This window comes from Sinocyclocheilus anshuiensis, unplaced genomic scaffold, assembly GCF_001515605.1.
Source record: "Sinocyclocheilus anshuiensis isolate Anshui unplaced genomic scaffold, SAMN03320099.WGS_v1.1 scaffold628, whole genome shotgun sequence".
In the NCBI taxonomy this organism is placed as follows: Eukaryota; Metazoa; Chordata; class Actinopteri; order Cypriniformes; family Cyprinidae; genus Sinocyclocheilus; species Sinocyclocheilus anshuiensis.
Genome location: NW_015555750.1, coordinates 385,081 through 399,702, shown reverse-complemented (window position 1 = coordinate 399,702; position 14,622 = coordinate 385,081). Strand labels below are relative to the sequence as shown.

The 14,622-nt window shown below is 36.7% G+C and overlaps 1 protein-coding gene and 1 long non-coding RNA gene across 2 annotated transcripts in view; one reads left to right on the top strand and one right to left on the bottom strand.

The window, feature by feature from the left end:
• Positions 1 to 14,622, bottom strand: part of LOC107673712 (neural cell adhesion molecule 2) — a 239,412-nt gene that overhangs the window by 209,690 nt on the left and 15,100 nt on the right. The gene's annotated exons all lie outside the window — the stretch shown is intronic.
• LOC107673713 (uncharacterized) overlaps positions 1,502 to 14,622 on the top strand; it is a 15,156-nt gene continuing 2,035 nt past the window's right edge. Inside the window, exons 1-2 of the long non-coding RNA XR_001632429.1 lie at positions 1,502 to 1,514; positions 10,866 to 10,867. This is a non-coding gene — a long non-coding RNA (uncharacterized LOC107673713). The remainder of the gene's footprint in view (positions 1,515 to 10,865; positions 10,868 to 14,622) is intronic.

Below are 14,622 nucleotides of genomic sequence, written 5' to 3'. Positions count from 1 at the left end.
TATATATATATATACATATATATATATATATATATATATATATATATTATAATTATTATTATTATAAAAACACTAATAATTTATATACATTAAACTATTAGTGGTTTTAAAATTAATCAAATGTAATCTAAATGCAAAAATAGGTGCAAAGGAGTATGGACAATTACACCTGGCCAATAACCATTATGGTTACCATTATGTAATCCGCATCTGTAATCCACAGCCTCTCATTTGTTTTTATAAAATTATGACGGCAGCAATATGATAAAAGACACCAAGGTTCAATAAAAAATTAAGTGCATTAATAATAATAATTGAGAAATACAATTCTTCCAAAAGCAATGTAGTCCGTTATCCCAACAGTTCATTAATCTGACTGACTGTTTGCGGCTGCCAAGTAACTTGGCACACTTATTTTGATGATTTAGAGTCAGAAATACATTTGATCTTTTTTTTAATAAAAAAATTATGCCTAGGACTCTAATCTCACGGCTTTCTTTTACACTGCCTCTCAATTTCTCAGCAAATTATCACTTCCCATCACCCTGACACATCCACCCTCACCTTTACTCAAAGTGATCTCACCATACTACCATGCAAACTCACAACCGTTTAAAATCATTTAAAAAGTATGATTGAAGTTATCAGCATTGCTGGGTGAGAGGGGAATATTTATGTTAAGAGTTTAAATGCCATTCATCTGAACGCAGTTGAGCTCCAGTATTCATGTGAGGGAGAAAAACTGAGAGAGTGTTAAAAAAAAAATTGAGGGAGAGATAAATTTTCTGTGTACAAGCAACAGGCAAAAAAAAAATATGACTGTACTGTAACCAAATCGGTTTCTGATAATGACCCACTATGTGTAGTGAACTTTAACAGAGAAAATCAACTAGCGGAAAGAGATGAGATTGTGCACACAAACCCGATAGATGAAGCACCTCATTTATAGCCGTGTCCCCTGCAGTGAAAGCTTGAGAAGCTCCCCTACAGCGAGAACATGACGATGAGCACTTGGAGAATAGCTGTGTTTGAAAATGTGCTCTCATTTGTAGGCCTTTAGCATTAATACACACACCTGGGAGCTAAAGCCTGGCTGGGCGCAGTGTGTATAATTCATTACAAATCGGAAGAATGCCTAATAACCCAGATACCGGAGTGCAGTCATGTCCTCCCGCAGCCGACGGGCTCTTATCTCGGTATCCCATGGTCATTCTGAAGACCAGCCAGTTAATCCAATACATTACAAATGCAGAACTCACCCGAGACGAGGCTGTTTACACCTGGATTCACCGGAACAAGAATGAGCCGAGTTGTTTTTTGCTAAAATATGCACGGTGTTTAATATAATCTTCATTTAATATTCTAGCGTCAGAGGAATTCTTTCCATCTGAAAGTGTGCAAATAATGGAGGAAATAGTGTGCATGGCTATCTGCTCTCTTCTGGAGATCAGAACTAAAGGCACAAATCATCATGCATGCAATAAAATTATGACATTATTAATAATATTGTAATTGTAATTAGGGCTGTGCGATTAATCGAAATCATCATAAAATCGCGATTTGAGTTTGCGCGATTTCTAAATCGCTTTATAGCATGATTTTCCGCGCCCCCGACCTCCCGCAGTATGCTATCCGAACCAATCAGAATGCAGCACACCTAAATGGAGCACGAGAACAGAACAGACCGGACGGGCCTACAAACGTAACGCCAGGTTCACACACTCCGTCTGTGGTGCGTATTTTTTCCGCGCCCATGTTAACGGATCAGAGCGTTCACACTGCACGCGATTGCGGTCTGGTGTCATGAGAAATCGAGTGTCCCCATGAAATCGGGTCCGCTTAGGACCCGGAGTGATCCCATTGGTTCAACAAACATTTAATGGGTATTATTTTTAGCGCCTGATTACAATTCCTGCAAAATCGCGCTTTGATTTATGTCATTTGAACTTCGTTATAATGACCATTGATGTCTTTTAAATTACATGTTTCATACACTAGTATCCGAAGCTATAGGTTGTGAAATCAGAATTAGGGCTGTGCGATTAATCGAAATCGTCATAAAATCGCGATTTGAGCTTGCGCGATTTCTAAATCGCATTATAGCACAAATTTTCGCGCCCCCGACCTCCCCGCAGTATGCTATCCGAACCAATCAGAATGCAGCACACCTAAATGGAGCACGAGAACAGAACAGACCGGACGGGCCTACAAACGTAACGCCAGGTTCACACACTCCGTCTGTGGTGCGTATTTTTTCCGCGCCCATGTTAACGGATCAGAGCGTTCACACTGCACGCGATTGCGGTCTGGTGTCATGAGAAATCGAGTGTCCCCATGAAATCGGGTCCGCTTAGGACCCGGAGTGATCCCATTGGTTCAACAAACATTTAATGGGTATTATTTTTAGCGCCTGATTACAATTCCTGCAAAATCGCGCTTTGATTTATGTCATTTGAACTTCGTTATAATGACCATTAATGTCTTTTAAATTACATGTTTCATACGCTAGTATATAACCGAAGCTATAGGTTGTGAAATCAAACATTTCTCGTTTTTATGGGGTTTTTTTTGGTTACTCGCTTACTAGCATAGCATACAGCTACCCGATTAGCCTGCTAGGTTAGCTTATACACCACGCATTTGCACTTACCATACATATATTCACAACGAAATAGTAACATAAGTGTTGACTTTTGATCAGGCATTTAAAACAGCTACCGCCTTGGTCCTAAGCGGACCCGATTTCGAGGGGGGACTCGATTTCTCATGACCGGCAGTGCGCTCCAGGAGCGGTGCATCTGCAGCAGTTATGCTGCGATCGTTTCAGCATGGAGTCTATTTCTGCTGTGCTGCACGCGCTGAATTAAAGTGACGCATTATTCACGGTAAAAATTAGTTCAAATTCACACTGAATGCATTTATGACTGTAAAGCATGTCTGTGTGTGTCAAAATTGTGATCAAAATCGAAATCGCAAAATTGATCAAAGAAATCGCGATAGGTTTTTTTTGTCCATATTGCACAACCCTAATTGTAATATATATTAATCAAAACGGATACTCAAATATTTGTTAATTAATGAAAAATACACTTGAGTGTGATTTTGTTTTTTTTACATTCGATTTTATCACTATTTCACTGATGAAAAACAAAATTTAGCAAAATTCAAGCAATATTTTATTTTTCTGATAATTATTGCAGAGAGAATACACGAATATTTGACTATTCATGCACAGCCCTATAGTTAAAATATGACTATAAGATTCGAAGTGAAATTCATTTTAATTTGAGTTCAAAACTACCGTACAGCTTCATAAAACCTGAAATAAAGCCATATGGAAAAATCTCATGGATTACTTTTGTGAAATCTTTATAGTGCTTTTTTTTTGGCCTTTTGGAGATAAACAGTCCAGATCCCATTAACTTTCATGATATTAAAAATAGCCAGGTTATTCATTTCTTTTTTTGTGTGTTGCACAGAAGAATGAATGTTATACAGCTTTGGAATAACATTAGGATGAGTAAATAATAGCAGAATTGTCATTTTGGGTGAACTATTCATTTATCAGGAATGTAACTAAAACAAGATATAGATTTCAAAACGATATCAAGCTTTTATTTAAATTACCATAAAGTACAAATGAACAGGTTAATGGACTTTTAGGCACTGCTTGTCTTGTGCCTTTACCATTTTACCCCCAAGAGGCTTAGATTACCAGTTTGCAAGATGTTTGCTTTAACCTGGGCAAACTGTCAAGCAGTCCAACCATCAATAATCTCAGTTTACCATTTTCCTGCCACAGTTCGACCTGGCATTATGCATAAAATAAAAATACCTCTGTGACTCACACAAAAACGTGCTTTTGATTGACAGGAAGCCGTCTACATTTAACCCACTTCCAGAGATTGTGCAACCTTAACCTTAAAAACCATGGGATGATAAATAAATAAACAAATAAATACAGAGCGTAATGTGTCGACAGGCAGGTGAAGTCTCAGTCATAACAAATCCAGTTTGTGTGCAATGATCACCCGCTCTTCTGCGGTAGATCCATGTGATCAGGAGCTCACAGGCCACGTTTTCCACACAGTGTTATCGCCTCCAGTAAACATTCACACTACATCTCTGATCTGCAGGTCTTAAAGAGAGTCTTGTGTTGTTCGCCTTTGATGCATAGATTGATTATGTCATCAAAGTAGAAGCATATATAGAGCCTAGATTAGAAAATAATTACCAGTGAGGAAGAAACAGACCCAGGAGATTCAATCTAAGAAGCATCAATCCACACTGATGTAGATATTCATAAACCACAAAGAGATAAAAAGCTCTAGCATAGCATGAAGTAAGTAGATCAGGAGCTAATAATAATCACTCTTGTGGTCAATACTCTTGCACATTTTGTTTTCAAAAGTCATTATTGTTATCAAAAATGAACAGACATGGTAATCATGAAGTTCAGATTCCTCTTATCTCTTAAAGGTTCCATTAACAATGTTTAGTTATTGGAAATAAAACAGGAACAATTGCAATTCACCAGCAAATTATGAGATGCTTTAAATAAAATTGCAAAAGGGGAGTTTACACAGACTTTTAATGACTTTTCACAAGTATTTTTTTTTAAGAAGCGTCATAAATGCCATCCAGTAATTAGCCTCAACTATACCGTATACAAAACAATGCTAAACCCCCCAAAAATCTGGTAACATATTTCATTCACACTTTATTTGAAGGTCCAATTTTTGCTATTAACAAACCATTAACTAAGACCTTTGCCTTAAACTCCTAATTAGCTGCTTATAGATAGTTAGTAAGGTAGCTGTTAAGTTTAGGTATTGGGTAAGATTAGGGATATAGAATATGCAGAATATGTGCTTTATAAGTACTAATAAACAGCCAAAATGTTAATAATAGGCATGCTAATAAGCAACTTTAATAGTGAGAATATACTAAAGTGTTACCCATATTTCAATCATTAATATTGATAAGATCTTTAACTACGTTATAATATGAACAAGTCAGTAAGTACACTGGTTTCATTCTCACAGTCAGTTGTGAAATCTGCATAGGGGAAATCTTTTGGAATTCCCAATCATACAGATTACTATTGAAATTACTGAATTTTGCTGAAAAATAACAATTTGAGCAAATTCGAAAATTTGCAGAACAGATTGCATCTTTATGTATTTGATTCACTTAAAAGAACTGACTCATTACAGTCAGTTGTTTGAGAATTAAATGCGCGTGGCTAACAGCGCTCGTCAATCCAAATCATTTACTATTAGTCAACTGTTTTACAATAGAAATGTTAAATGTCTGACAGCTATATCCAGTGATGCAAACTACATTTTGAGAGATAATTACCTGCGTCTCTCTCTGCAAACATAAGCTTAGTTACTTAAAAACAGCTATTTTACTCCATTGTTGCTGAGGAATATAATGTAGCGATTCAGTATCAAAGCTGAATTAATAAAAGTCACGGGGCAGTGTTGACAACGTTTTCATATGTGCGGCACGCTATCTGTTATCTGTGTGCAAGTGGTGTGTGTGTGTGTGTGTACACGTGCATCAATTAAAGCAGTGCATTAATATAGAATGTGATTACATTGAACGTTTAAGTTTTAATGCACAATTGGTCTCATCACAACTCAAGCGTGTGACGGAAATGTTAGGCCCCTTACCATATTGTGATGCCGCGTCCCGGTGCGACGAGACAACCAATAAAACCCATTACAAACGAGGCATTTGAAGCATCCAGTGGGGACATAATTACTGATTATAATGACTTATACTGTCTTTTTACGCATTGCGTTGCATCACGCCGCGTAAACATAAAACCATGTTTGCATTTGTGATCGGAGAAACGACAAACAACTAGCACTGCTCTACACGTTTGAATAGTCAGTGGCAAATACTTTAAATATGAAAACGTACTTACAGGCTGAGTCAGCATTATTTGTCAGAACACTGGCATTGTAGGCTACTCTCCCAGGAAACAGTCCTTGTCCTCCGTAAAATGCGCTGCACACATCTGAATATTTGGTTTGAACTGTTCTGGAACAGTGTTGTAAATACAACTTAACCACTGATTATTAGTCGTGTCCTCTTTTGGAAGGCCAAACAAAGTAGTTTCGCTTTCACAATGAAACGCAGCATCTCCACGACATGGCGGCGGCGGTAACAATACTACAGCGAAAATCAAAAAGTTATGCCTTCTTTCTTTGTGTGAACATTTGGGTGGTGTTATGCAAATCTTCCCACACAGTGACGTAGACATGTGGGGGCGTGTTTAAACGAGGCGTTTTAGGAGGGCGTGGACGAATCTTAACTTTTATAAAGAATATCTCTTTGGGTTTGAGACTTTAGTCTTTGCAACTTTAGGGATCTTATCTGTTCACAAACAGCTTGTAACACTCCAAAGAGAAAGGAAAACTTGAAATCGCATCATATGACCCCTTTAAAATAAAGAAACCTTTAGGATTTTGAAAACTTTCAAAAACAACTTATCTCTGTGAACCCGAGTGTCTTGTAGATATTTTAATTTACGTTCTCTATCTGTGTGTACTAAAACAAACTGTCAAAAAATTAAATATAAAAAAACAACTTATGAAAAATTGCTTCAGAAATATTTAAGATTCTGCACTATTTGCATGATAATAATTACAGATTTTTATCTGAACATTTAAAAATGATTATGTGATTATGTACTGCATGCATTTAAAGTGCTTATTGACACAGTGGTTAACCAGAAAAATAAAAAAATGGCACTTCATGCCCAAAAGGTTCTCGACCCCTGCACTAGCATTTGTGTGTCCTAATATTGATATTGTATATCTGTCATCGCATTGAGAATAAATGTCATGATAAATTAATATGGATGCCTTTGCACTTATCAGCCAGTGAGATGTTTATTGACAGGTGTGAACATCTCTGATGTGCAGATGCAATCCCACCTGTCTTTGCTGTTTCACGCTCCGCAGCAGCACAAAACTATTTGCACACGTAGTGCCGAATAACGACCCAATAGAGCAGCGATGGCAGCCGGTGACACTATCACACAGACCGAATGGAAAGAACTCTGATGAAATCAGAGGAGCATTACATTTGTTTTCATGCTGGCAATAATGAAAGGAACCTCAACAACCTCCTCTCACAAACATTTCTGTCTAATACCACCACGCAAAGTCTGGAAGAACTTTTAAGATGGATAATCTACAGATTGCCAACAAATAAAAAAACAATAGTTACATAATAGTATGAATATACAATTGAAAAGTATTCCAATCGGACTAAGCATGCATGGAATGCTGTTTTGTTGTAGGTACTCTTAAGAAAACCTGGCTCTAAAAAGCCTCTTCATTGGCTTCCAACTGAAGTACTTTTAAACAACCAGAAATCTTTCCACATTTCGGTTTTAACAAACAAGCCCTGAATTCTCATTTGGGTGGTAATTAATTACATTAAGGCTTTAATTAATGAACAGAAATCTCAGTTGGAGGCCAGAGCCCTGAGATTTTGAGTGAATGCTTTAATCAGAGGCAAAGTGGATCATAGGGAGAGAGAGCAGTGTTTACTAATGGGGACTGGAAAACAGCTCTCACTTCACAAGCATTCTGTACCAACTCCATCCTGAATACTTTCATATAAACCATCACGGACTAGAACAATACTGACACGACCATGTTTCCAAAAGGAAAACAAGTACAACTGACTAGTGGTTATTCATATTAGGTAATGAATTCTAACTACTTTTTAGATTACTTTTTTTTACCGAACTTGTTGTAAACTTACTATTAATCAGAATCAGAATGAGCTTTATTGCCAGGTATGTTTACACATACGAGGAATTTGTTTTCGTGACAGAAGCTTCCACAGTGCAACAGAATGACAGTGACAGAACAAAAACACAGATAAAAAAATAAAAAAATTTACCATATTGATATAAAAAGGGAAAGTGAAAGAAAATATTACATTATTTGATATCGAAATCATGAAGTGCATTAAACATTACAATACACAGGGTTTCCCTAACTGGGGTTAATGTAAGAGAACCCACTTCGTTAGTTTCTTCTGCCTATAGTTAAAGTGGGTCTGATATTAAATATTCAGGAGGTACTAATGATAGTGCACTAATGAGCTGACTTGAACACACATACATGAACAACAATATCACATTAAACCACAGAAATTTCAAAATGACATTTCACTTACATTCAACTTGCCATGTTACATTCATTTAGTTGAGTAGTGCTATATACGCTGTATTAACAAAAACATTAATGGCATAAATAAAAACACACTGACAAGCTACGCAATATCACGTTCATAATCGAATGCGACTCATCTGCGATTATGAACGCAATATTGCAGTGATCTACGGCTCTGTGTATTAAATGCCGCTCCATCTGAAAGCACGTGATGGAGATTTACTATTAATCACAGAACCGGCTTTACTGACGAGATGCGCATGACAATCACATGCGATTTATCGTGCAGCCCTAAGTTTGTTTGTTGATCACAAAGTACAAAGTAGATGAGGAAAACTAGGATGCGGGTATATTCAAAGCGCCGCCATTACTGTCTAGAGTGCATGGAATTGTGCACTGTGATTGGTTGTTACTGTTTACAGTGCGTGTAATGGTGCGCTGTGATTGGTTGAGCGGATATATCGCATTCTGCAAAGAAGGGAGACTGGTGTTCGTTGCGGTTTTGAAAAAAAAGGAGAAAACATGACAGAATAACTCGGCGGATATCGCATTTTGCGTAAAATTAAAAATTGACTTTTCAATAACGACCAGATACAGTACTGATTTTGGCGGAAACTCAATAAAAAAAAAAAAAAAGGCATTTATCACATTTTGGAACCAAACTCTTCATTTATATATATATATTAATATATTAATTCAAATTACATTTAAACTTCTTACCTTTTATATATTTAGATATTACTTGTTTGGTGGGTTGGGTGGGGGGTTGTTGAGAATGACCGTGAGAATCCTGCTGTGATTGCATACAATTTGTTTTTTAGTGAGCAATCAGCTTGAAATTAACTTTACCGACCTCTGATGACTGATAATCTGAAAATAAGTTGACTGTTAAAAAGAACAGCTGAACATTAGTTCACAAACAAAAATATATATCCTAGTTTAAATTACAACTGCCTTATAGGGGTGTAACGGTAACAGTACACATATTCGTACCGAAAATGTTCGGTATGGGTCTTTTGGTTTGGTACGCATGTGTTTTGTGTACCGAACAAATCATTCCAGTTTTTCAGGAAATTCAGACAATACATGCCGTTTTCGCGCTCTTTGATGAGGCATGACTGATCGCTATAAACACCTCATTTCAAACTGCAGCATGGAGTGCGAGTGAGCGCAATCATCCCTTCAGCTTTACTACTAGTTTTAACGTGAAATTAACATGAATGAACATTTCATGTAATTACTCGATCAGTGTTTCAATTACGGAAAGACGTCAATAAAACAGCTTGTAAACAAAATGTCATGTAGCATTTCATTTACCTCAGGCAAGTCATCAGTGTCCACAGCTCGTTGTTTGCTAGAGAAATGAAGTCTATAGAAAAGCATTTTAAGAAATATTAGATTATATACTTCATAATATTTTACTGTACCTGATGTCTTAATTATTTAATGTATGTTTAAATTAATCTTTTATGAAACAAGTTATGACAGCCCCCGTGTAAATGATTGTATTTCAACAACAAATAGAAATTGTGTAATTTACAAGTTAATTTAAAAACTGCATTATGTGCAAATTACATGTTTGCATACAAATTTTTAATTTTGATTATAGTTAAAAATAAATAGTAATCCAATTTAAGTAATTTAATTTAAGTCTGGGCTCTTTTGTTAATTGTAACCTTATAGCAATGTAAAAGGGCTCCCTATAGTTTAGAGCAGAAGCTGAGGTAGATTTTTATCCCTAAGAAATTTTAATTGTAATTGAACTTATTTAAAGAAAAAGCAATTTGTTCAGTAAAACATTGTTTAATTTAAAAAATATATATATTTCTTTCCTCCTGCTGTACCAAAACCATTCTGAACTGTGACGTCAAAACCGAACCGTCATGTTTGTGTACCATTACACCCTTAAGTAACTACTGCCTTAAGTAATTATTTTGAATTAACTGAAAAAAATGCATGTAAAGCACTAACTTGCAATGTATTTTAAATGTAATGTCATGTCATGAACTGGTGCATTAATTTACTTTGATTTATTAAAAAAGAAACTGTAAGGAGGACTTTGCCACCTCATTTCAGAACAGCAATTCACACCACTGATGATAGATAGATGGATGGATGGATGGATGGATGGATGGACAGATAGATAGATACTCTAACAAAATGCTTAATGTTCAAAATTAGCACTAATAAGAGCTAGGTATGCACATTGTTGTAATCAAATTGAGCAGGGGCCTGAAGACGTGAACGTATTTTCACTCAATAGTTCACGTTTGAGTTCGCATTTGACTTGGGGCATATTGCAGCAGCTCATCTTGCTGACACCGACACAATGCCACCACACAGCCTCTGGGTTTCACCAGACTGAGCAACCGAACGCCATCAAATCCACATCTGCTCAGTCACACTCTGTAAGCCTGCTCCCATATGCTATTCCTTTGTGAGTGTGTGTTTGTGTACGCAAGTGTGTTTCTTTACTGCACAACAGAGATGAATCTCCCCTGCTGTTGGAATAGCTGATGGATTTTTCTTGCTTTCCTCTGCTTCCCCTTGTTTGCTTGTTTTCAGAGGTGCAGTCTCTCCACTCCTGAAACAGATGAGCGAGTAGTTTCTTACACCAATGTGAGTTTTAAGGATGGCTTAGCCATAGTTATTTCTTATCAGAAGTGCATACCTTACTCATGCTTTTGTGTTGGAAACAATGCTGAACACGCCTGTGAATCTCAAGTACCACTCCTGCTAATTTATTTTCTCTGTGCATTCTTCATGGCTTTTTCATTTGTATCAAACGTGATGAGACTGTAATGACATCACTTCTCACATTCACACATTAGAATCCGACTGTGTGGAGTTGCATTTGAGCGTGGATTTGTGTGTGGGTTTGTGCTTGTCAGGTTATGCCCATATTGCAAATATATTTTCTATTAAAATTTAATTTCAAAAGAAAAGAAATAGTTCAACTAGTTATATTGTCATTGTCTCTCCCTCATGCCATTTTGAATCTGTATGACTTTCTTCCATGAAGCATAAAGAGCAGTACATGGAAAAATAATGTTATTGCGCTTTTCATACAATGAAAGCGAATGATTCTGTCAAACAAAGAAATTATACAAAAAAGCATTATAAGAAGTTTATACTGTATACTACATTGACTCATGAATATGCAAATTAGATTTTGAGGGAAAAGTTTTTCTGTGAATAGTATCTTAAAATTTTAGTTCATTTCTCTGTTTTATTTTGATTGTTTTAAAATAATTTATTTTTATTTTACATTTTTATGACTGAATTAGATTGTTATCATCTCACAAACCCACTGCAGTTCTTCTCTGAGCTGAGTCCTATAACATGCAACTAAGTCCTATAACACACAACTAAATGGGTAGTGGTCTAATCCTTTCATCTTGCATCGATCTGACAAGCATAACCACCTGTGGCTTGCTCTGGTATTTCTATTTCTTCCTTTCTATCTTGATTATCTTCTTGCCCATCATGAGGGAATGATAGTTTAAAAGCATGAGATTATCAGTGTAAAAAAAAATGCTACGTTACATATGTTGACAGTCTCAATAGACAGAGCTTACAAAGGCAAATACGCCTGGACCCGCAAGGCAAACAGAGAACTAGAGTATTCTCCTCTCTTTGATGTATTTATTGAGTTAAAAAGAAGAATAACACAGGGATGTAGGTTGAGTTTAACACATGATCAGCAAAGTAAGCACACACAAAACTGTGTCCACAATTGATCGGTTTTGTTAGAGGCAAAGACAATAGGGAAAAATAATGAAGTAATATGGTTGTGCATATAGTTAGGATAACAAAATAAATATGCTTATCAACTTCATTAAAACAGGCTAAGAGGACACAATGCATCCCATATCATTTGGCATTGGCTCAAAAGCAGCCCATCGAATCTAATTCTATGGTATTTTAATCTGGCACTTGGTTGTGGCTAGCTAAATCAGGCAGATCAGCATGAACATATAGCATTCTATACAAGAAGTGTAAACATAGCCTTGTGGCAACAACATGTTTTGAATTGTAAATTATTGGTTTAATAAATATAAGAAAAAGATCATAATAAATTGCAATGTTTGATATAAGGTGGTTCTGGTACAGGCACTGCTTGGATGCCACTTAATATTAGAGATGCACAATATTATGCAACTATAAATGTATCAGCCATTAATGATCAATATTGCATATCAGCAAAAAATTTGATATATTGTACATTGGTTCAATTTGCCTTCTCTTTTACCTTTGCTGTCATTTAACATTCAAATTACATTGTTTTAAATTATATATTTGAAGTTACCTGGACTTTCAATGGAATGACAAAAATCTCTCAGGTTTCAATAAAAATATCTTTATTTATGTTTTGAAGATTAACCAAAGTCTTATTGGTTTGGAATGACATGAGAGTGAGTAAATGATGACAAACTGTCCTTTTGGGTAAACTATCCATTAATCTATAAATTAAAAATACAAAATAAAAAAAACAAGCACAGACAATTTAGTAACACTAATAAAAATTTAGCAAATTTCGAAATGAATATCCATTTATTCTGTATATTATACTGCAATTCAAAATGTAGCATACAAAACAATTTACTTTTTTTATTATTATTTATTTAGATAAAAAAAGTTTATCTCTACTTGATGTCCAAACTAAATTGTAGCTCCTAAAGTAAAACCAATTGATACATGGCCTTACTTTACCTTGGTAACCCCACATTTCTTGGCTTAGCCTGAAACCATGCAAATCTCATCCACACTTCCTCCTCCTAACTAACTCTTATTCACCTTACCATTGACAACCTTCCAATTTCCACCAGACTTTCTCTCGCACATTTGACACCTGCTAATCTCACCATATCACCGCTCCCGGCCTTTACGTGCTGTTTTGATCCGTTATAACAGCAAAGCCTCCTGTGGCTCACTAACAAGCACCCTCTTGCTCTTAAAGATCACGAGTGCTCCAATTTATTTCTGCCATTGCACATCTTCTATCACTGATATCTCAAGCAACGATCCTACCAGTGGCCTTTCTCTCTGCATCGACCACTTTATTCCAGAGCTGTCGTCTTCTTCCTCGGTCCAGCCTAGTTCACTAACAAGTGCCTTACACCCTTGCCACACTCTCGCACCCTCGGGTAACCACTTCCCTCATTCCCTGTGGCCGCGTGACCCTTCTCTTCTTCTCTGCGCTGGCCAGCAAAGAGCGCTAACAGGTGCCCTACCCGGCTAATTAACAGCGTGCGTCCTCGAGTGGCTTTGGGACGGCTCATTTGCACACGGTGGGAACCCTTTCTAATTGCATTTTCAGCAGGCTGATTAAAACCAAGCCATAAATCACTTACTGCAGCTGACTTTGAATTGAGCCATCAGGCTTGGCAATGTGAAAACAACGCTAGTTTTCCACCCAGTATGGCATCTGTCACAGCCACACAGACACAAAGCCAGCGCTCAGGCTCTGTTATAGAGTTTTGTAGAGCTGGGTCTTTGAGATTCTGCTACATTTTAGAAAGCAAATATCATCTTGTTGCTCACTTTGTTGATTTAATTAAAGAGGGATCTAACAGCATTGATTCAGTTGAGGCATTTGCACTTGAGGAGATAAAGAGAAGGAAAAAGCGAGGGAGAGCGGACAGGAGGGAGAAAAAAAACTGCCATCAGATACCTCTTACTCTTTACACAGCATGTGTAATGAACAAGGTCTGTCCAGATCCATTGTTAATGAGGAGAAATCCCTGGTGCCGAACTTTTAGTCTGTATGGACACACACACACACACACAAACACACACACACACACACACACACACACTGCACAAGCAAATAAAGGCTGTCCACACTTATTAATTTAAAACCATGGGTGTCTCATTCTATGAAAAGTAATTTACTGACATGTCATTAAAATATCAGACAGATCAGCTCTGCATTTGCTCAAATCTTGTAACATGACTTTTTTTTACTTTACCATGGCAATAAACGTAGAAAGACTGCTAAAACTGGAACATTGACAATCAATCAATACAATTAAGATAAGAGCGTAAATGTACCCAATCATATAGCTAAAAGTTCTCTTTCATGAGTTGTGGCCACAATTGGAGCTGGTAAAAATTGTCCAAATAATTGTCTTTACAACTATGCAGGATAGCGATTCCTAAAATCCAAAAAAACATGTTAAAGGTGACATATCATGAAAATCTGACTTTTCCAGGTTTTAAGTGCTATAATCAGGTCCCTGGTGCATCTACCAACCAAGGAAACGTGAAAAAGTTTAACCCAATTACTTTGTTTAGGTAAGCCTTTTTCTGCAAGCGTCTGAGAAAACGAGCGCATCTGATTTTGCTCCCTTGGTGACGTGGCAAAGGGATCTCATTATAATATTACCGCCCCTTAATCTGTAAGTTTCCACCCACA